Source organism: Galeopterus variegatus, unplaced genomic scaffold (assembly GCF_000696425.1).
Source record: "Galeopterus variegatus unplaced genomic scaffold, G_variegatus-3.0.2 Scaffold7143, whole genome shotgun sequence".
Taxonomy (NCBI): domain Eukaryota; kingdom Metazoa; phylum Chordata; class Mammalia; order Dermoptera; family Cynocephalidae; genus Galeopterus; species Galeopterus variegatus.
This window is the reverse complement of record NW_007733254.1, coordinates 50,044-71,556: the sequence shown is the minus strand read 5'-3', so window position 1 is coordinate 71,556 and position 21,513 is coordinate 50,044. Positions and strand designations below refer to the sequence as shown.

General features: G+C 50.5%; 1 pseudogene; it reads right to left on the bottom strand.

The window, feature by feature from the left end:
• LOC103607124 overlaps positions 1–21,217 on the bottom strand; it is a 31,112-nt pseudogene extending 9,895 nt beyond the window's left edge.
• Positions 21,218–21,513: the final 296 nt, after the last annotated feature.

Sequence of the window (21,513 nt, the reverse complement as noted above, 5' to 3'; positions counted from 1 at the left end):
ATAGATTGTCAAGCTGTATGATATTAACTTGAATTGTTTTTCCCTCAAAACTTTGAAGAAACGCTCTGTCATCTTCTACAGTCTGAACTCACAAAGAGAAAGACGCGTTCAAGTTCGTGTTACTTTGTAGATGACTCTTTTTGTAACAATACTGTACTAATGGCATCCCTTTTATCGTTGATGTTCAGTGATTTCCTAATAATATTTAGACATTATAAAATATTAATTCTGTGGAAAACTCTGTGGGTATTTTCGACCAATGACTCATGCTCTTCTTTACCTGTGGGAAATTCTCCTGTTATTACATGTGTATACACACACACAAACACACACACGCACGTGCTGTTAATGTGCATTTTGTATTATCTAGTCTATTACACATTCCTTATACATTATGCTACGATGGTACAATGTGTACGTTGTAGTGTAAACACCATCAGTGCACTGCTACAGTGTAATGTAAGTGCAGGCTGTCGATGCTTTTGTCCCCTCCGTCGTATGTGCTGTGTTCCTGGCATCCCTACGGTGAGCCCTCAGTCATTACAGATTGTCCCTCCTTATCTCTTACTCTTTTCTCCTATGTATGCATTTTTGCATCTTTGACATTTTTGGCACAACCTAGGAGACTTCCTTGACTTTGGTTTCCACATCTATTGAATTTTTTGGAAACCTACGCGCACCTGCGAGCGTCTCTTGTGTTCTGCGCCCGACCTCCTGTCTTTCACGGTGGTCTGCGTGTCCTGTGGTGCGTGTGCTGTCCCCGCAGCTTTCTCGGGGTACGCTGTCTGACTTCTTTCATTTTCAGCTCTGTTCAGTTTCCAGAGCCTTCTGTCCCCGCTCCTGGGCTTCTCTCCCTGGTCATCTCAGTCTTCCTCTCTCCTGCAGCCAGTTCTTTTCATTGCTGCCTTACAGACCTTAACCCCTTGTCAAGAGGAAGACCTGGGGACAGGTTAGGGTCTCCTCTCCTCTGGGACAGCCACTGTCCTGAGCCTCTTGGGTTGTAGCCAAAGGACCCGAGGCCTCTGCTTCCTCCTTGAGCAGATTCTGGTGACCGTTCTCTCTGCCACGTGTACCACGTGTACCTGGTCCCCTCTGCTTCTCACCTTCTGGAAACCTGTGGAAATCAATCATCTGCTGGAGATGTCCCTCTGCTCGCCCTCCTGTCGCCTCTCTCCCTTTCGGTTCTTCTTCATGTGTATTTCAGGAGGAGACACAGCCGGGACAGAGCCAGCACGTCTGCCTTCTCTGTGGTCATGACGGGTCAGGCTGTGCATTATCCTTGAAAATGTGTGGTCAAGTCTGTGAGCCCGTCCAGGCAGGGCCTCTGCTCAGGTCACCACATCTGCAGCACCCGGAGCGGGCCTGGCCTCAGGAACAGATGCCCGCTCAACAGTTCACTCACTCATCCATTCAGACTCAGCAAGTGCCTACCGAGTGCCAGGGATTGTCAAATAATAAGAAAGCCCAAATCGCTGCTCTCAAGAAGCTTACAGAAAGCAAGAGGGACAAATTATAAAATGGCCGGCTCCATAAATGTACTCAGTTAATGAATGGGTGAGTGCAGGTGACAGGGAAACATTCTCAATTCCCGTGTGGACATTGAGCACCTGCTCACAGAGGTGGGCCGTGGGCCCCCAGACGTGTTACGTGTGCACTGCCCATGGCAGTGTGATGCAAGGCTGTGCAGCACCTGCTCCTGCACATTCTGTGCCCAGAACCGGGCATGACAAGGGATGGGTCAGGCTCAGAATGTGTTTCTGGAAGAAGGCCACGCATGTCTGTGCAGGATTGAGGACAGGGAGGCTGATGGGGCACTGCTGGGCTCCCAGGGACAGTGTCCTGTGGACAGGGGTCGTGTCCCATCACAGGAGCCAGCACAGCAAGAATGATCTGGGGGGGGGGCTCATTCCCCCAATCCAAGATGTCCTGTCTCCTGATGCCACTTGCTGTAGACCTGTCCCATTGGCATCACTCTCTAACTGGGATGCTGTGTGAAGACATCTCCACCCCACTTTGGGCCATGAGGGAGCCTGGAAGGGTCTTGCTCTGACCAGAGGCTGATGCTGGCATCGCCTCACACTAGGAGGAGGACACCACCCTCCTTGTGCAGGCACAGGGCAGAGAGTTGATAGGCAATTGTTCCACAGCCCTGGCAGCAGTTTCTCCCGAGTACCCCTTGTCTGAGGCCCTGGAGATCAGTCCTTCAACAACCCTCTGCCTGCATGCTCTGCTGGCCTCCCAGCCCTGCTGTCTCTGGCTTGCTGGGCTCTGATGGCTGACACTTGTGACATCCCTGCACATTTGAGTCTGGAGCATTGAGTGTGCTGTTTGTGAAAGACATCTGATGATTACCAAACTTGTTTTCGTTATTTGACCACTCTTAGAAGCCCGCAAAAAGCTTTCTTTAGAGATAAGAAATAAGTAACAGATAACAAGGGAGTGTATTCTTTTTTTGACATGCCTTTATTTTCAGGCGATAAGGAGCATGTGTACATTTTGTTCTTATTTTCATTTTGGGCAGTGCCGTAAGTGTCTTCTGCGGCAGGCCCTGTTCTGTCCACATGGCTTTGGTTCCCATATCAGCAAACAATCTATGGGCTGTTGTGTATTTGTTTTTAATGTCCTATAAAGTCCACATTCAAGTGGAGGCATGGAATTACATTTTCAAAAAGCAAGTGCAGATATTAGTCTGTTTCTGGGTGAGGGTGAAATGTTCTGTCCCAAGCTCAACTCTGTGACTCATTGTGACCCACTGCCTGGACTTCAGCAGCCCTTAATGGACTGTGCTTTGTGGAAAGCACCTGCCTGGTTTGCAGCAGGTGAAAAAGCACATGTATTATGTGGTGCTTTGACTTTTGTGTTTTCAGATTTGAATACGTGGCAGGCAGGGAGGTGCCAGGTGAGTGCAGACATCAGCAGACAGACATCAGGCTTTGCCAGGGCAGCCCAGTGACCAGAACGACAGATCCCACTCTGCTCAGCCCCTGTGGTGCTCAGTGGAAACTGTGGCCCAGCCCCTCCGTCCCCTCCAGCTCAGCTGGCATGATGGGCAGGAGGCTTGGAGCACTGGGGACAGCCAGGCAGCCTGCTCTGGTCATGCGCCATCAGCACTTCCGGAGCACCTGAGGCAATGTGGCAGACAGAAGGGAGGCTTCCCGTCTCGCACAGGACTCTGGGCCACTAGAAGCACCTCAGTGACAATGGACATGAGAGAAGCTTCTGATGGGAGTGCCTGGAACTTTAAAGGAGCTGCTTCCTTGGCCATTGCTTGCTGTGGCTCATGTGAGACACAGCCTCGCCCTGCCCGCTGAGCTCCCTAAGGCACAGCACTGTCCTGTGTGCGACAGCTGGCCGCTGCCTCCCGGGTGGGCCCAGGCAAAGCGTGGAAGCCCCGCCCCCTATACGAGACCCTCTGCAGAGAGCTGGCCTTTTCCATCAGTCCTTTGTCTTGGTGGAAACATCGCATCTTCTGCAGAGATGCCTCCAAATATTGTTTCTAGGAAAACGACACTGTTGTCTGGCGTGGATTCCTCAACAAGATGGCTGTGCAGACTGGGACAGCGTGTGGGGGCCATTGCCTGAGGTCCTGCCATGGCGAGGGGGCTCGGATGGGCTGGGGATTGGCACAGAGGGTGGACAGAACAAGGCTGTGAGGGCAGGAGGGGATCGGACAGACCCTGACGTCGCTAATGGGCCTTCAATTTTCCAAAATGTGAAGAAGTATTTTGATAAAATTAAGCCAACTTTCGCACCATGCTTCAGTTGAGAATGCTCTATGTTAGGATTTGGAGTGCTGGAGGGTTGTACAGAATATTTCGACTCAGAAATCAGTAAGGTATCTAAACAGGAAGCACATGAATAGAAAGCAAATGTAACTCAGCTCCTGGTGAAATGGGATGAGAGAACATTAAGGCCTGCAAACCATTAGGTGTTACTGGGATCGAAGCCCCTTTTCTTCTGGGCACTATTTCTAAGAGAAGCAGACTGACCGGCTGGCTATGGGACTGCTGTTTTCTACGCAGCTGACCCCTAGACTCGCCACTCAAGCAGACGTACAGAGGCTTTCAAAGTTGCTGAAAGTGGTGAGCACACAACACATTGGCCGTTAGGACGCAACCTCTCCACCGCCACCTGCAGCCGTTCTTCCCCAGACCTGCAGTAAAGTAGTGTCTGGCTTTTCTTTTTATACCTCAGAGCAAATCCATGAAACTGCCCTAACCCAGCTGCATTTGCTTCAAGGCTGTGAAGTATTTCTGGGTAAATTGCAGAGCTGCTCTCAGGACTCCCTCCATCTTGAAGACTCCCTGGATCCATGTGCAAGAGCCCACGGGTCCCCACTCACTCTGCGGCTCAGCCACGTATAACGAGGTGACGCTTTCAATCCTGCATTCATTCAGCAAGATTTACTGCCCCTCTTCCTCGTGTCAGACTCTCAGGATGTGCCTCCGGGCAGCACACAGGGCCTGGCCTTACCAAACGTGTGTTCTGCAAATGAGGACAAACGCCGACTTGCCAGCCCACGAGTTGGACCTGCTACGAGTGTACCTCAGAGACAAACCTCTTTTGGAAAGCATTAACACCCTTTTAAAGTACTGCATAAAATGATGGAAGTTTATTTAAGTCCCTGAAATTATATATCTGTGATTTTACTTAACCAGGTACAATGCAACTAAATAACTAATTGTTAGTAAGACCACTAGTAAATGTACTAACTTATCTTCATCTGTTTATTTATTCACTCCCTCATTTCAATAAATATTCATTAAGCACCTACTGAGTGCAAGGAACTGTTTTTGGTACTTGGAAAACCTTGAGAAAATAAAAAATATCCTACCCTAGTAGGAGACGCACACGCTGACAGACAATGGGACACGGTGTATGGAAAGTGACAAGCACTTTGGAAAATGGACACAGTAGACAAGGATCGGAAGCTCAGGGCGCAGTGGAGCCGTTAGCACCGGGGTGGAGCGGGACTCCCCGAGACGATGACCCATGGGTGGAGTGTGGGGGACGAGGGTTAGCTGTGGCTAGCTGGGGGGACGGCCAGCACAAAGGCCTAAGTCAAGGGTGAGGCTGACATGTTTGCAGACCAGCGAGGAGGGGAGAGGAGTGGCAGGAGATGGGCCGGGCGGATGATGGGCAGCAGGACCACAGAGGGGTTCCCGAGGCTGTTCTCGACTCCACATGAAATGGGCAGGGTCTGGAGGAAAGGAGTGCCATGAGATGCTGCGTGGTTTTTAAAGCACCACTCTGGGTACCAAGAATGAACCATCAGGGGAAAGATGAGGGAAAATGTTAATATGAACAAAGGACTGCCGATTCACGTAAAGCAAGTGGATCAGACGGACGTTCAGCCTGCACCTCCCGTGGGGACGTGTGTGTGCTCTTACTTACCTGCCTTGTCAGTTTTCCTCTCAGAGCGTGGCTCCTGGCGATGCCCACTACAGCCACAGCTACCTCTGCTGAGCGTCCCACTCCTGGACAGTCAGCAGCTGTGCTCCATGATGGGGGAGAAGTGCTGACAGATTTACAGCTCCTCTCCCCAGTGGGGAGGGTCATAATTTGATCAATGTCATTTTTAACCACAAACGAGCTAACTAGCAGGGGCTATGCTATTGACACAGTGATGCACGTGAACTCTCACTTCAAAGGTGGCTCTGTTGGCAGTGGTCACCGTATGGCACTGTGGCCCCGGAACATCAGCATGGCCATGTCAGGGGTCTGTTGTCATTTTGAGGCTGATATCTACGACTAATGACCAAATGGATCTTTCAATTAAATTGTTTGAAAAACAGTAGGAATAACTAATTTGCTGAGAACCATTGAGAGGTTTTTATGGTTGGATTTGTCAGATCATAGGTCGTAGGGTGGGACATGTGGTCCTCATATGTGCAGGCATTGAGGAGCAGCGTGCTGTACAAGGATAAAAAAAAATGAAAGCTTGAGGGTTGCATATAAGCAGCTGCACAGCAACTCAGGAGACAGAAATGCAAGAGTCATGCTGACATTTGGAGTCTAGATTAGGAGTTTCAGGGTGACTCACTACCTGATGCTAATATTTAGGTGAATTTAGATGCCAAAAAAAAAAAAAAGTCTCTTATTGGTTCATGTTAAGGGGCTCTGGATGCATTATAATCATATCACCTTGGCAGTATATTTTTAATTATATAAAGACATTTTACAGGATTTATTTATTGTTTTAAAGTACTAGGTAAGTGCATTTTTATTTATAAGAGTCATACAGAACAGAAGTACCCATGGCAAGACATGCAGGTTGACCGCCACCAGGCCCTGCCATCTGGGGCCTCACTGTCTACTTTGGGGGGCCCCAGAATCTCTCTGCACCACAGACATGTACAGGTCTCTCTGGCTGGCTTGGGGGGCCCCAGATTTGCATAAATAGGGTCATATCATAAATGTTGTTCTACATGTTTAAGTCAACTGTTTTTTACTGGAAAATTTTCCATATCAGTTTGTAGAAATCAACCTCATTCTGTTAAAGTGCACCAGAATATTTCACAAATTTCAACTGTTGTAATTTACTAAATCATTTGTCTATCAATATATATCGTTTATTTTTTTGTCATTACAAGTGATGCATACACATATTCGGGATTACCTGCAATGTCTTTAAGACAGAGTCTTAGAAATGATATTGTTGGGCCAAAAATTAAGCTTTTTTATTTTTCTTTTAAGATGCTACCTATGGCTTTCCAGAAGGGCTCTGCCTTCCCTCTTTCACCCAGCAAGGATGAGCCACTTCCTTGCACGCTCATGATTCTGAACAGTCCACCACTGAAGTTCTCTGAGGTTCAACAGGCATCTTTGGTTGTGTCATCATCACTGACGTTCTCTTAGACAACTACTTTGCACACTTTGTAGAGATAAACTACATGAGGCATAGGGATCTTCACAGGTGCTAATTTCAGGGTGTTCATTGACTTTGAGCTCCATCCGAGTGGCCCTCCAGCAGACGTAGGAGCACGTTTGTAGCATGTTGGGTCCCTTGCTGTTGAAAGAAGCCCCCACTGTCAGGAAGCTCCCCACCTCGTATGTCAGCCTGCCCCAGGTTTAGAGAAACCAACAGTGCTACTCAATGAATTCCTCCAAGGTGCAGGTCAATTTTTGCCCTTTGGATTGTGAGAGACGAGGGCACTCTTCCTCCCGTGTGACAGGCATGGGCTGGTCTGACCTCGGCTCTCTTGACACATTGATGCATCGTGCCTTCAAACCAAGAACCACTGGTTTTCTCAAAATTTTCCCGAGAGAGGTTTTAATAATTTTGCTCCATAGCTTTCATATTTCATTTCATCCCTTTAAGAATTTGGTGTACCTAACAGCTAGTGATAAATTGCAAAAATATTATTTGTAATAGCAATGATTCATGAAATTACATTAGCAAAATTAGCCTGTGTGACGATGAAGTGTCTTTCCAACAGCATACTTAACAGCTAGCGTGGCTTCTCTCACATGCTCAGTGGCTCGGGGCTGACTGGAGTAGGAAATAAAATCAAAATATCAAAACAAAAATACCCAGTGATCTGCTTCCAAGAGTTTTTAAGGAGGTAAGTAATTTCTTAAAAGGTTAATGGAGATTAAAATGACAGATTCTCTTTTCACCACAATATATTTTTGATAGTTACCAAATTTATGTTTTAATGTAGCATTACAAATAGGTTATACAAATATAAAAAACAGTGCTAACTAGGGAAAATATCTGTAGGGAAAAGGACTAGTAAACTGTAGAGATTTTTTTTAAAAATCCACAGAAGACAAGACTAAGAAATTTGAATGCATTATCAAGTTTTGTGTGTGTTCATGTCATGTGCATACATGAAAACTGTTTCTTATTTGTAGAAATGTAATGGCTGTGAATGAAGGTGACGTGAAAGAGGAAACACATGAGTTAATACAGAACAAGTGTGTAGTCCCATTGATGATAAAGTGATTCACGTTGCACTGAGATCTCAGTATTCCACTGCACAGTTCCCTCCCCCCGCCCACCTCCCCGCCCGCCCTCCTTCCCAGGTGTGGTACAGCAGAGCCACCGGCAGGGCTGATGGCAGAGCAAAGTTCCTGTTTGAAAACGCTGTAGGAATTTGTGTCACTGCCTTGTACAGGTGATAATCCTCTGGCTGGTAATTCTCCTTATGGGAATTAAGCCTTGGGATATAGGAAATTCACTCCAGGCAGAGCTGTTTGTGATTATTTTAAATCAGAAGCACCTTACACCTCCAACAGTAGTGTGGATAAATTATTCTTTGAAGCAATTCTATGTAGCCTTTTTAAAAAGCTATTTACAAAGGCTACAGAGTAACCTAAAATGCTGCTGGCACATTGAGTTTTTCAGAAGCAGAGATTGGAGATTTGTGGAGGTGTTTCTGGTCTCCTGCTCCCTGGCCTTTTTTCTCTCCATAAGCTGAAGGGGAGGGCATTTGTGAGGCAGAGAAAGGAAGTGAGGCGTTTTTGAAGCCCTTTTTACCAGATTCCAGCAAAGAGCTCTCAATTCTGCATGTTCCTTGAGTTGTGGTGTTGGTAGCAGGACAGCTTCACTTTTGGCAATTTAAGGTGCTGCAATTTTAGAAGGAAAGAAGGAAACCTACTTTAAAAGTTTTTTCAGGATTTATCAATCTCTCCTACTCTTTTGTGAGCAAAAATTGGTTATGGAACAAAACTCATAAGATCAGATCAGTTACACAGGAGTTTTCAAAGCCTCTTCTGTGAGGCGCGCACGTGTTCCTGCTAATCTGAGGTGTGCCGTGTGCCCCAGTTACCTCTTCTCCCTGCTGTGCTGTGTAACACAACTAAATCCCAGTGGCAGTGGCAACAAGCATCCCGGCTCATGCATCTTGGGTCAGCTGGGCAGTTGCTCATCGTGGTTGGGCTTCTTCCAGGGTGAGGGTTTTTCTGGTGTCATCAGGTCTGGAGTGCCCATGTGGAATGACAGGATGACTCACCTGTGCTCCACATGTCCTCATCCTTTGGCAAGTGCCCAGCCTTGTCTGCATGGGATGGCAGAGTGTGGGAGTGAGCCAACCTGTGCACAGGGCTTCGATCCCCTTCCTGGGTAGGCAGGCCCTGCGACAGTTAGGGACCTGGGCACAGGAATGAGAAAAATCAGGGTCATTTCTGAAATCTGCCGCACAAAGAATGCATGCATCCTTATTTTCCTATGATCCTTTTTTCTGAGTCAGCCTTCCACTAAGCAGGAATACTTAGCCTTTGTGTAAAAATTCTTTGTGCTCTTTTAAAATCCAGTCTTTTCAAAGTTAGGCTCCCGATCGTGGTTGGCTAAGATGGTCTTTTTGGAATACTCACTCTCTTCAGGTGACTTCTGAGTAAACTTTTTCTCACTAGCCAGAAGCTGGTGTTGGGGCTGATAGTGTCCTGGTGGTGATGGAGCCTCATGCCAGTCCTGCTGTCCACCGAGGGGCTTTGTCTGAGACCCTCCCTGGTCTGAAACACTCAGTGAAACTGCACCACACTGAGTGGCATCCCACAGGTATTCCCAGCCCAGGGCCGCTGGCTTGGAACTCAGGAGGCACTTGGTGGATAATTCGCCTTGGCCTGGCAGGCTGGTGAGACTGCTGCCTGCCTCCAGGTCTGATGGTCACACTGAAGTGCTCTCCTAAGCTTGACTTAGCACAGTTTTCAGGCCAAGTCCTAGTCCTTCATACTTTCAGGGGCAAGACTTGGGAGCCACTTGGTGCCTCCTCGAGCACTTGGGAAGACCTTTATTTTGGCCTTGCACACAGACCCCTCTCTCCACTGTGGCCTCCTCTGTGTTGGTCAGCAAGGGGCTCAGTGTGCCCTGTTCTGCCCAGAGCAGGATGAATCCCAGGTGAAAGCAGGGGCGTCTCTTCCCAGTGGTACACGGGACTCAGTTACTCAAGATGCTCCTGGGAGGTGCAGACGTGAGTGAGTGGCCTGTGAGTGGCCCTTGAGATGTCCAAGGTTTGGGAGGGGCTGCTGTCCAGCAGATGTGCTAATAAGCACCGTGCCTCCAGCCCCGAGTGATGCCACATGTGCAGTGGACTGTCCCTGTCCATGTGCTCCTCTTACCCCACATGGGAACAGCTTTGCTGAGATACCATTTAGCACCACCTCTCCCTTCAGTGGGGCCTGTCGGGATCATCTGTGGGAAGACTATTCCCATGTCTTCTGCACAACACTTGTTACCGATTGTCCCTCTCTCTGCTAGGGTTTGCTGCAGGTGAAAACAGGCCAGATTCTGCTGCGGGTTCCCTCGGTGGGCAGCACGTCAGAGGGGACAGCGAGGAGCCTGCCTTTGCCAGGCTCGGTCACGTGGTAGGTGAGAGGGGGCCCAGCAAAGCCTGGCCACAGGCACACAGTGGACTTAGGACTGACTACAGAAGGGGCACATGCTTTCTGAAATAGGGCAAACAACAGAGAAGTACATATATATATGTAAACACCAACAGCATCTCGGTATCCAGTCTGAGTTCACCATCCTGAGGATCCTGCTGTGGCAGATAAGGCCTTCGGGACTTTCTTTTTCCTGTGAATATAAACACACACACAGACATGCACACACGTGTACACACATGCACGTGTGCACACACCTCCTTTTACAAAAGTGAGAGCATTTTCTTTGTGTGTTCGGTATCCATTGTAGATGGATGCTATAAAGTTTATTTCCGTTCTACCATGATTACTTTGGAGTTTTAGTACACATGCTTTTTAACTATCCATGTGTAGACAGCTTCAGGGATAGTCCGAGATCAGGGTTTGAGCATGGCTCAGCCAGCCAGTTGACTTGTGAGATCCAGGACAAGTGACCCCATCCCCAGACCTCTGACTGCTCCACTGTGAACCGAGAGTAAGAATACACACCCACTGGGACGTACCTAATGAAAAGTGTGTGTGTCTGGTTCTATTGTTTTTTTATTTTTATTTTTTTCATTTTTCATTTTTTTAATTGAAACTTAATTGATTGTACTTATCTGTGGGGTGCAGAGTTGAATATCAATACCTGTGTGCAATATGTGATGCTCAAATCAGGATAATTAGTATATGCAACGTTACACAATGGAATACTTTTTTGTCTCATGCTTTAACTGAGTTGGTGTGCAATTGGTGATGCTTTTATTATTTTATTGTTGCCAAAATTAGACTTGGTCATATTTGATGGCTCATAATTGTGAATATATAAGTCATCAGACATGAGAGGAAAACTTTTCAGAGCCTCTGCTTACAAGGCAGGAAAGTTATGGACAAGTTTAGGAAGGAGACCCTCGGAGGGGGAGGAACGACACTTTTGGGAACAGGCTCATGAGCAGGCATGTGTAGGAACTGCATGGACGTCAGGCCCTGACAGCTCCAGGCAGGTGAGCTGTCACATCCCAGTGAGGACCCAGAGCTGGGTGGGGGTGGAGGGGAGGGAAGCCCCGTCTCTGGACCACAACATGACCTGCAGCTGGGCACTGGGGACAGAGTTCTCTCCACATCAAAGTGTGTGCCCTGGTTCAGTGTGCCGTCCACTTTAATGTGCACACAAATCACTTGGGATCATGTCAAAATGCAGAGGCCAACTCAGCATGTGAGGATGGGACCTGAGAGTCTGCCTTCCTGACATGCTCTCAGGGGGGACCATGCTGCTGGGGTTCCAGCCACACTGGAGTAGCGTCTGGTTTAGTGTGGCTGGAATCACATAAGATTGCCAGTGAAACGCCTCATAATGGATGGGTGAGGTTTTCCTTCAACATGTATTTCAATATTAACATTTAGTATCTCAAAATTGTCTGTGAAAGTGAAGGCCAGTCTTTAAAGGTATACATATATATCATATACATACAGGCATATATACACATACACACATACACATGTGTGTATATATGCACACATACCCGAGAACATACATAGACACAAAGCTGGTAAACTAGAAACTGCTTATTTATATTGGAAAAGTTCCACCCTCTTTACAAATGCTGTTTGGAAGTGTTCCTGAGTTGCAAGGCTCCCAGATGAGTTTAACGGGCTGTGGTCACCATTCCTGCACTTGGGTTTTAGGAAGCCTTGCCCCGATTAAAGCAGGGGTGCAACTCCTGGTCCGCGACCCTCCCCAGGAGTTGGCTCCACTGTATGATGTGTCAGAGGAGATGTGACCCTAAACACAACTTCAGCAGTCAGCCTTACAAGTAGCTGGCGGTTTGATGAGCCACAGATGGGAGGACGGTGGCCATGCAGTGTCCACCCCGTCCATGACTCCAGAAGAGCCCTGTGGGCGGGGAGACATCTGTGCTCCTGAGGGGGACGTCCCCACATGCTCTGCTGTCTGGCGTTGACGTGTGGCTGGGGTCCTGCGAGGGCCCTGAGAGGGCTGCAGGGTAGACCAGGTTACGTGGACTCGTGGACAGCAGCTCTCTGTGCGGAGAGCTGAGTTCATGCTCACCCATGACCATTGCTCCTGAGAGTCCCCACGGCCCAGAGCTGGTCCCGCAGGACGGACTGAGACCAGGGCCCAGAGCTGGTCCCGCGGGAGGGACTGAAACCAGGGCCCGGAGCTGGTCCCATGGGAGGGACTGAGACCAGGGCCCGGCCTTCTGAAGGTAGCACTGGGACGGAGAGAGCTGCAGCAGAGTGAACAAGGGTCTCCTGTGGACACACACGTGCTCCAGTGAGAAGGCTGCACAGCCTGCTTCTCTATTCTCGCTTATTATTTTTTTTAAATTATAGAATATTTCTATATATCTTGGGCTATTTGGAGATTTCATTTACCTCCTAGAAGTAGGAGTTGACAGTTGTGCCGACTGGTAATTGACGTCTATATTATACGTTGCTCAGGCTTATGATTATCGTGACATCCACTTATGAGAGTGACGCCAACCAGCCCATTGCAAGGTGAGTGTCCAGCTGGCATTTTGGCAATGGGCATGCAAGGGTGGGATACATGAGATGTGTACATTGTTGACAGCCAGGACTTTTTCATAATGATCCTGATATTGTACGTTTAACTTCCTCCCATGATCGTCTATTTGGAAAGAACTAAAAAATTCTGAATGGAGTGTCAGAGGAAGAACCAGCCCCAAAGGCTTGACCTCGTGCCCTGTCTTGCGGGGGAGGTGTGGCGTGGGCTGGGCTGTGCAGGGACAAGGACCCAGAAGTTAAGCCTGGAACTGGGGCTCCCAAGGCCATTGATAGACACCTCTCCTGGACTCTGAGGCCTGCAGAAGTGGTGTGGACTAGACCACTGAGTGCTGCTAAGAAAGCGCAGGAAGGGAGGGTTGGGGTGGGGCAGAGGGTGGCCTCAGGTGGGGAGGAGAGACGGGACTGAGGTGCTGGGAGGCGAGGGGGGCAGAGGCGGAAACGCACAGGATGTGAGAGCCCGGACATGACCAGCCAGCCGGGCCTGCAGCCGATGCCTCCAAACTGCTCCTGAACACAGCTCCAGGGACAACCGTGCCCAAACCTACATGCTAGACAGAGACCAGGAGAAGGGTTTCCCCTGTCTGTTTAGAAGATGAGAAAGCGACATTCTTCCTCAGTGGTCAATATTGAGTGAAGGTTGCTATTTCAGGTTGCGTTAGGTGTGGGGGGTGACGGGGGGTGACAGGGAGGGGTTGCTCTCCTCCCACTCAAGCCACTCAAGCCCTGACATGAGGGAGCGCCAGTGCTGACCTGGAACTAGACGAAGGCTGAAGCCACTGCAGGGATGACCCTGTCCACCTCTGCCCACACCTGGTGGCCTCCCTCAGCGTGTTCTGCTCTGCCCACGTGCCAAACCCAAGCCCAGCCCCGGGAGACTGAGAGCAGGAGTCGTCCTCCCCAAGACCACCCGGGCGCAATTACAGCGTTGGGAGCTCCCCTGGGCACAGGCGCTGGCTGGGCTTGGACCAACCCTGGCCACCTCCCCCTGGGACAGCACACTCCACACTGCGCCGTGGAGCATGGGAGGACAGGGCTCGACGCCACGGGCTGCTGCTCTCCTGGGGCCTGCAGGGGCACAGGCCAGGCCAACCTTCAGCCTTGCCGTTGTGAGGAGGTCAGGGGAGCTCCTGAGAGAGAGAGAGACAGAGGAGGGGGCGCCTCCCTGCCCGGAGCCCACCTGGCCCCAGCATGCGGCTCCTGCTGCCGGGCGCTGAGGTCCACATTCTGCTCTGCGTTTTGCTTCTGTGTTTTCCTTCTGAGGCAGGACACTCCAGTGTCATCCAAGTTTTACACAAACGTGAAAACACAGCACGTCCTCTGTCCATCTGCCCCGAGGCAAGAACAGGATGCCTTTCTGTTCAAAGCGAACCTGGTTATTGTTGCCTGGGCTTTTCAACTTCTCAACTATAATTATTTTTGATTACATGTATTTACTATGTGGCTAATTTACCTTGAGTGCCTTGAAATTGAATTCGTGGGCTGTGTGTTTCTGTCCTTCGCTCCAGCTGCGCCGCTGATTATTTCTCTCTTCCGTCCCTTGTCTGCTTGTGAAGACCGTGCTCTGGTTCTTTGGCTGCAGACCAGAAAAACTGCTTCCTCTGAATGCTGATTCTCATGGTTGTAATCCTAATTTTTATGGTTCTGAAGGAAAACTTTAAAGCCCAGTCATTTGTTGGATTCTCCACTGGAAAGGTGGTCGCCTGTTTCTGAGACAGACTAGAATCTGCCGAGTGAAGACATGTGTTGGGCAAGTTGGTGTGTGAAGGCGACCGATACCTGGGGTTGGGGGCATTGCTCCGTGATGTGTGTTCTTCGAGTCATTTCATCGCATTAGGATGATTGAAAACAAAATTGCTGATTTTGCAACTGTGTTCATGAGGCTGACTGCTCTTATGTTTGGCGTAAACCTAACCTGTATTATCGTGCCACGTGTGAGTCCCACGTGCCACGTGCAGCGCCGGGCCTTGATCTGGAAATTCCTCTTGTTTTGCTTTCCATGCAGTCAGACTCGGGTACTTTGAGGGGAATGCCTGTATAGTGGTTGTGAGGTTTAGGGTTTTCCTTCAGATGTGTGGCTTTTTAAATCAGTGTTACGTGGTGCCTGGGTCATGAAATCATTCTTGGTCTGAAATAAACACAGAAGTGTGGTATCAGGGAGGCAGACACCATGCTCCGGGCTGGTGTCCTTGAAGTCATTGTTTTTAAAAATTAGGAACATCTTCGTCCTCCTGCTATCTACAGGTGGTAGAACAATGTGCTTGCAAGAACAGGTGCGATGGTCTCCTGTAAGCCGTTCCTCTTGTGTCCTCATGAACGGTTCTGGTGCTAGCTCAGTGTTTTGGGCTGTGCGGCATAGCCAGGTGTCTGTTCCCTACACTTTGCTGTGAGACATTTGTGTCTGGCACATAGGACCTGTCATAGAGGAACCTCCAGCAGGTTGTAGTCATTTTGACCTCCTGATCTTGTTCCTCCGATGAGTGGATCCAGTGCGCGATGCAGGAGGTTCGAGCGTGAGCATCCAGTGGTGAGTTGGAATCCTGGCTACGTGGGCCCTGGGCAGGGGCTGGACATCCCAGAACCTCTGTGTCCTCATCTGCAAAGTGGGGTGGTCACAGATTGCTCCAGATTGGTGTGTCCATGGCAACAATAAATGCAAGTACCCAGATTGGTATGCGGAGCCCAGTGGGCCGTGGTGCTGACTGATGTCTGCAATTGCTGCTGATAACCACACCGTTATCTCCAGTAATAGTAAGACACGCCCTGTTCATCATCCCAGTCAGAAGCCCGGAATTCCAGGCGCACTAATTAGAGCAGGAAATGTCTTTTTGTCGGGATTTGAACTTGCCGGAGGTTGCTTCCCGCCCCCCATAAATGCTTTCTTGCATGTTTTATTTGGGACAGTTGGGGGAGGGGCTCAGGGAGAGTGTCCCCCAGAGGCCTGGCGATGGCCAGGTGTCTCACAGGTCTGGCCTCCACTAACCCTACTGAGGCTCCATGAAAGAGTGGCGTTGCTCCTTTCCTGGATGGGAGAGTTCAAGTTACTCGACCAAAGCCGCGTGGCTTCTTAGCACCACAAGGATCTCAGTCAGTTCTGACTGACTGACTCATTAACAGACATTTGATTGTCAACCAAATGACAGATATTGTGATGTCCACCAAGGATTCCAAGGTGAATTAGATAAGATCCCTGCGTCTAGGATCTTAGAGTCCAGGGAGAAAAAGGAATAAAAATAGCTAATTAAATGAATAGGTCTGCGATGGGCTATGGGCAGGTTGCTATGGGAACTGAAAGGGGCGGGTCTGGGAAGGCCACAGGAGAGTCAGGAGGTGACAGTGGAGCCGAGGCTGGCATGGGGACGGGCATTCTGAATGGATGTGCAGGAGTGTCAAGGCTTCAGGGACGGTGCACGCTGGGGCTGGTGGGAAGGGGACGTGAGGCTGGATGGCTCGGTGGGGAGGACTGCGTGAGGCTTGGAGACCAGCATCAGGGTGAAGTTGTCAGGAGTTTAGGTCCCAGCCAGGAATAAAAAAGATGACTAGAAACAGAGAAGCACAATGGACTCAAGAGAAAAGGCAGGAGGAGTCGTTCCAGGATATCACAGTCACCTGGAATTCGGGACAGAGAAAGGAGTATCTGAAGTGACCACGAGGTTTCCAGTGTGGAGCTGTGGTGGGACCCGGCTGGGCTTCGCCACTATGGGCCACGCAGCGAGGTCAGGGAATGGGGGTAGGAAGGCAGGCGATGATTGGAGCTGGGCAGGGATGCCTGGGGAAAGGGCCGCTCAGCATGTTGAGTTGGGATCTATTAGTGAGCTGGTCACCTGGTCACTGTGTGTCCTGAGGACATCTGTATATGGTGGGCACAGAGTGGGGCCAAGGCAGGGGCTCAGGGGTAGCAGATTGCCGAAGGAGACCATGGGGGGGTGACCACAGAGCTGGGAGAAGGATGCTGCTGGGGGAGCCCCATCGCCAGGTCAGAATCTGCAGATGGGCCCCATGGATGGAGCCCGAGGAATCTGTTTTAAAGTCCCCGTGGGAGCAGTCTCAGAGCAATGTCACCTGATTATCAGACTACTGCGGGAAGGGGGTTAAAGGAGTCAGGGCTCATACGCAGAATGGTCTGATGTTCCAGGGAAGTCTGATGGAAAGAAAAACATCAGTAGAGTGGTAAAACCACTGGGGTAAAACGGAAGTGTGTGTGTGTGTGTGTGTGTGTGTGTGCGCGCGCGCGTGCGTGCACATCTGTGTACCTGTGTGTGTGGGTACGTGTGTGTGCACATGTGTGTGCACACATGTGTGTGCATGTGCATGTGTGCGAGTGCATGCATGTGTGCAAACGGGCTTTGTTTTGTTTTACTCTTGTAGCTGTTGGTTTTAAGGTAAAAGACACTGAATATGTTTACATTTTAAGAAAAAAGAACAAGAGACAGAAGGAAATTAAGCATATAGGAAAGAGTGGACTTAAAAACACTCGAGTCACTCATGAGGGGTTGTCTTTCGACCCTCCCTGGAGCAGAATGCAAACCAAGCTGCGGAGCTGCAGGGAGCCTTCATGATGGAGACCCTGGCACAGCACAGTGGCAGGCAGGGTGCGTCCGGCATCACGGCGAGCCTGTGGCTGGGTCTCCACTGTGAGGGGGACGTGGCTTTGGGGCCATTGCCCTGGAGACTGAGGGAGGGAGGGTCTTGATGTTGCCGAGGCCAGCGCTGCCTAGAGCCGTGTGAGGCCTTTGCTTAGTGGAGGCTCCTGGACAAGTGGACAAGGGCGTCCTGCGTGCTGAGGAAGGGTCAAGCCCTGTGTTTGGTCGTCGCTCACTGACACATGCGGACTGATAGGTGGCCTTTGGGATCCCCTCCTCTCCCCTCCTGGTGGACTCAGAGGGAAATAAGGGCTGTGCTTGCCTGCTGGGGGCCCTGGGACGGGGCTGGGGAGAAGTCACCATCAAGGATGGAATTCTGTTACTGAGCTGGGGTCCAGGCCACCGCCCTTGCTGGACGAGGCTGTGGCCAGTGCTGATTTCCCACGGGTGGGGCAGGTGTTGAGCCGGGTGCAGCTGCTCACCCGAGGCTGACAGGAGGCCTGGGGGCTCCTTGCGATCTCCCCCGGGGGCTCTGACTCAAGAAGGGGCCTTTTCACCCTCTAAACCATGAGTGAGAGAGGGGACAGGAAGGGATGGGGCAGAGAGGCCCACATCAGAGGGGCCGTTTCTGTGGCTGTGTGGAAGTCGTGCTTTCTTTCCCATGTGGCATGAGCCCAAGCAGCCAGGCCACCTCTCACCGTTTCGTGGAGTTGTGCTTCATGGAGCTTTTGTGAAAATCCACTGTGCTGTACAAACCATCCAAGAATCTAGAACCTTCTTCCCCTTCCTCATCAGGAGGCCCTAGGACCCTGCAGGAGCTCACATGGATGCGCTGGCTGCCTCCCACTGTAGGTGTGGAAACTAGAGTGAGTTTTCCCTCTGCCCGTGGAGACCTGTGCCTTTCTCAGAATGCTGAGTTTTGTTCAAGAAGCCGACACATTTCCAAACTCCCGGCCCACGGCCCACTCGGATAGCAGGGATTCGCAGCTGAAGGGTGAGCAGACCAGCGTCCAACACGCAGCCAGCGCGGTCCACACAAAACGTCGTCTGTGGATTGCTCTGAAGCATCGTCAGGAGGGGGCACTCGGGGGGCTGCGTGTGCGTAGGTGGCTCATCCTTGAGAGCAATGGCAGCACTTGCCACACTGTCGCAGAGTGGCCATTGCAACGCTGGGACATAAACGTTCCACGTGATCGTGTGACATGTTGCACCGTTCTAGACTGAGGGAGGGAGCTCTCCTATCGGCTTTGACTGAGAACCTGAGAGACTTAGTGTGTCTTCACGTTCTCTGGAGGAAGAGGAATTGAGATTTCTGCACAGTGCAGGACGTGAGTAAAAATGCCCCCATGACCACAATCTGCCTTGTCTGCTACCTTGAGAGTGGGGTGACTTTGGCTGGGACGTTCTCACTGGCTGTCGTGAGCAGACACACTGCTAACGCAAAGAGATGGACAGGGGTCCGCAGGAAGACTCCGCTTCTTCCCGCAGGATTTTAGGGCAGCAGAAAAGCGAGTCTCAGCTGCCTCCGTGGGCTGAGGGTGAGCTCTGGTGTCTGTGTCGGTGAGCACTGCATCGGACCAAACAAGTTCATTTTAGGAGGAACTCTCATTGTGTTTAATGAACTATATCACACATGTAACTGTACACGTACACCTGGCGTGTTTTAAAAGTGCATTTTCTGTTGAACGCTGCTTCCTTGTCATATGTCTTTCGGGAGCTTCCCGTGTAGAGACCCTCCCCACAGCCAGCAGCCCCGCCTTGCACCGCTGCCTCCCACCTGCACGGGGAGCTGGGTTTCTGCGGAGAGCGTGCCGTCACCATGGGCCGGTCTTTTTCCACTTTGGGGTCTTTTTCTCCCCCCCACGTTCCCCACTTCCCCCATCGGGGCCCCTCTTGGTGGTTTCTGTAGGAAACATTGAGAAGAAGGTTGCTCCGTTCTGTCCGATGGTGTTAACAGCTCTGAATCGAATCTCTTTAGCAGGCACCTCTCCTCTAAAGAACAGCAGTAATATTTTTTTCAGAATAGAAGATATCTGTGTATATTCTTGACTAGTTTAGCTGAGCATAAGAGAAGAACCATGGTTAAGTTTCTCAAATTTACAGGAAACAGATCCTTTAGGGATCTTTATAAATGAGATACATATAAATGTACACTTGGCATTACCAATGAAATTTGCCTCTAAAACACGATATTTCTGATAAAATTTTTGGATGCATTCTGCTCAAATTGCCTCTAACATGCGCAGGTTTAGAAACTCTGAATGTGCTCTTTCTGTAAGATCAGACGACGAGTGTTGGAGACGGCCCGTTCCTCGGTCTGCAAACTTTCCGAAGAATCGGGTGGGACATTCAGGTCTTGGTCATGAGTTAACTCCCTGCTCCCTCCCATTCTTCTCTCCTCGGGAGACCAGGATCTCTAACCTCACCTGTTACCTGGACACAGGTAAGGAAGGGAGCGCAGAAGCTGCTGCTCTGACGCTGAGATGACCCGTGCTCTTGCCCCCAACCACGTGTAGGTCTGTGGGGTCAGTTTCCTCACATCTGTAGAGTGGAAGACTCACCCAAAATGACTGTCCTGTTCACTCTCTCATCAGCCCAAGCTCACAGGAAAGGGCTTTTCTAGTTGCTAATTTCTAGTCAGTTGATAAAGGTCTGGGAAAGATAGGACATGCACCAGGGCTGCAAAATCATAACTAAGAGGGCATCAAGCAAATATTAAGCACTGGCTGTGTGCTGTGCATTTTACCTCGTCTAATCCTTCTAACAAGTCTGTGGGAAAGGTGCTCTCTTCACGTCCATTTTACAGAAGAGGCAGCTGAGGCACAGGTAGGCGAAGTAACTCGCCCAGCATCGAGGGATTTCTAAGTGGCAGGCCCAGGACTGATGCCGGCTGTCTGGGACCAGAGCCTGTGCCCTTGACCATTGCGTGCAGTGACTGGGAAGAGAAAGGCTGGTGGCTTGGAGGAGCAGTGGCGTGGCTGGGGTTGTTTTGTTTTATTTTTCCCAATGTCTCAGCGACAGAACCAGACACATTTCCCAGGTTACACAGCAGGGGTGTGCCAGACAGGATAGTGGGATCTAGGCTGTGTGCGTGTGTGTGTGTGTGTGTGTGTGTGTGTGTGTGTGTGTGTGTGTGTGTGTGAGGTGGGGGCGCAAACACAGGCAAACATTTCCAGCAGCCTCGATCCATCAGGGCTTCTTACTCCTCTCGGCTCTGCTTTTTGGCTCGCCAGGCTCATCACCTCACTTGGCTACAGTGTCAACAGCTGAGGAAGGCTCTGTCTGGGCCTGCAGCCCTCTCCGGTAGGGTCCCAGTGGACGTGCTGGCTGGGGCCGTGTTGGTGCGAGGCCCTGCACTGTGCCCACCAGGAGGCCTTCAGGGGCCTGCTCCACGTCCACCCGCACAGGCGCCGGGTGCTCTGGTGAGGGCCACAGGCAGGTCCCAGGTGAAAGGACCCAGGGATGAGTGGGTAGGTCCAGTCAGGAGGAGGGGGAGGCTGGTGCAGACAGCAGGGTGAGCCTTTGGGGAAGAGACTGTGTGCCTGGTCCTGGTTCTGGAAGCTGCAGAGATGCGAGGCCCTTTGCTGCTGGTGTGTCCTGTGTACTTGCCTGGCCACGTGTGCCATCCCTCAGCAAAGTCTCCTGCCTGGCCCTTTGATTTTCAATGCTTACTTATTACTGTGCATGGCCGCAGCAAGGTCCTTGGAATGCGGGCTCTCGAAGGGCAGCCGCCTTGCCCGTTCAGACATTTTCCTGGTCACTGTGTTCCTAACACCTAATGCGGGGTCTCCTTCAAGCTGGATCCTGAATACATGTTTGTTGACTGAATGCATGAACATAGTGTGTCAGAAAGGGACCCGGACCGGGCACATTTTGTCAGGCTGGTGGGAAGAAGGGGACCCAGGGTCCCCGTTCTCCTTTGTCTATGTGTTGTGACCTTGGGTGACTACCACTATCTTGGTACATTCCCAACCACCCATGCTTGGAGCACAGACCTCCTCCTGCCACTCCTTGGTGGCCAGAGGCCTCCCTACCCCACGCCACA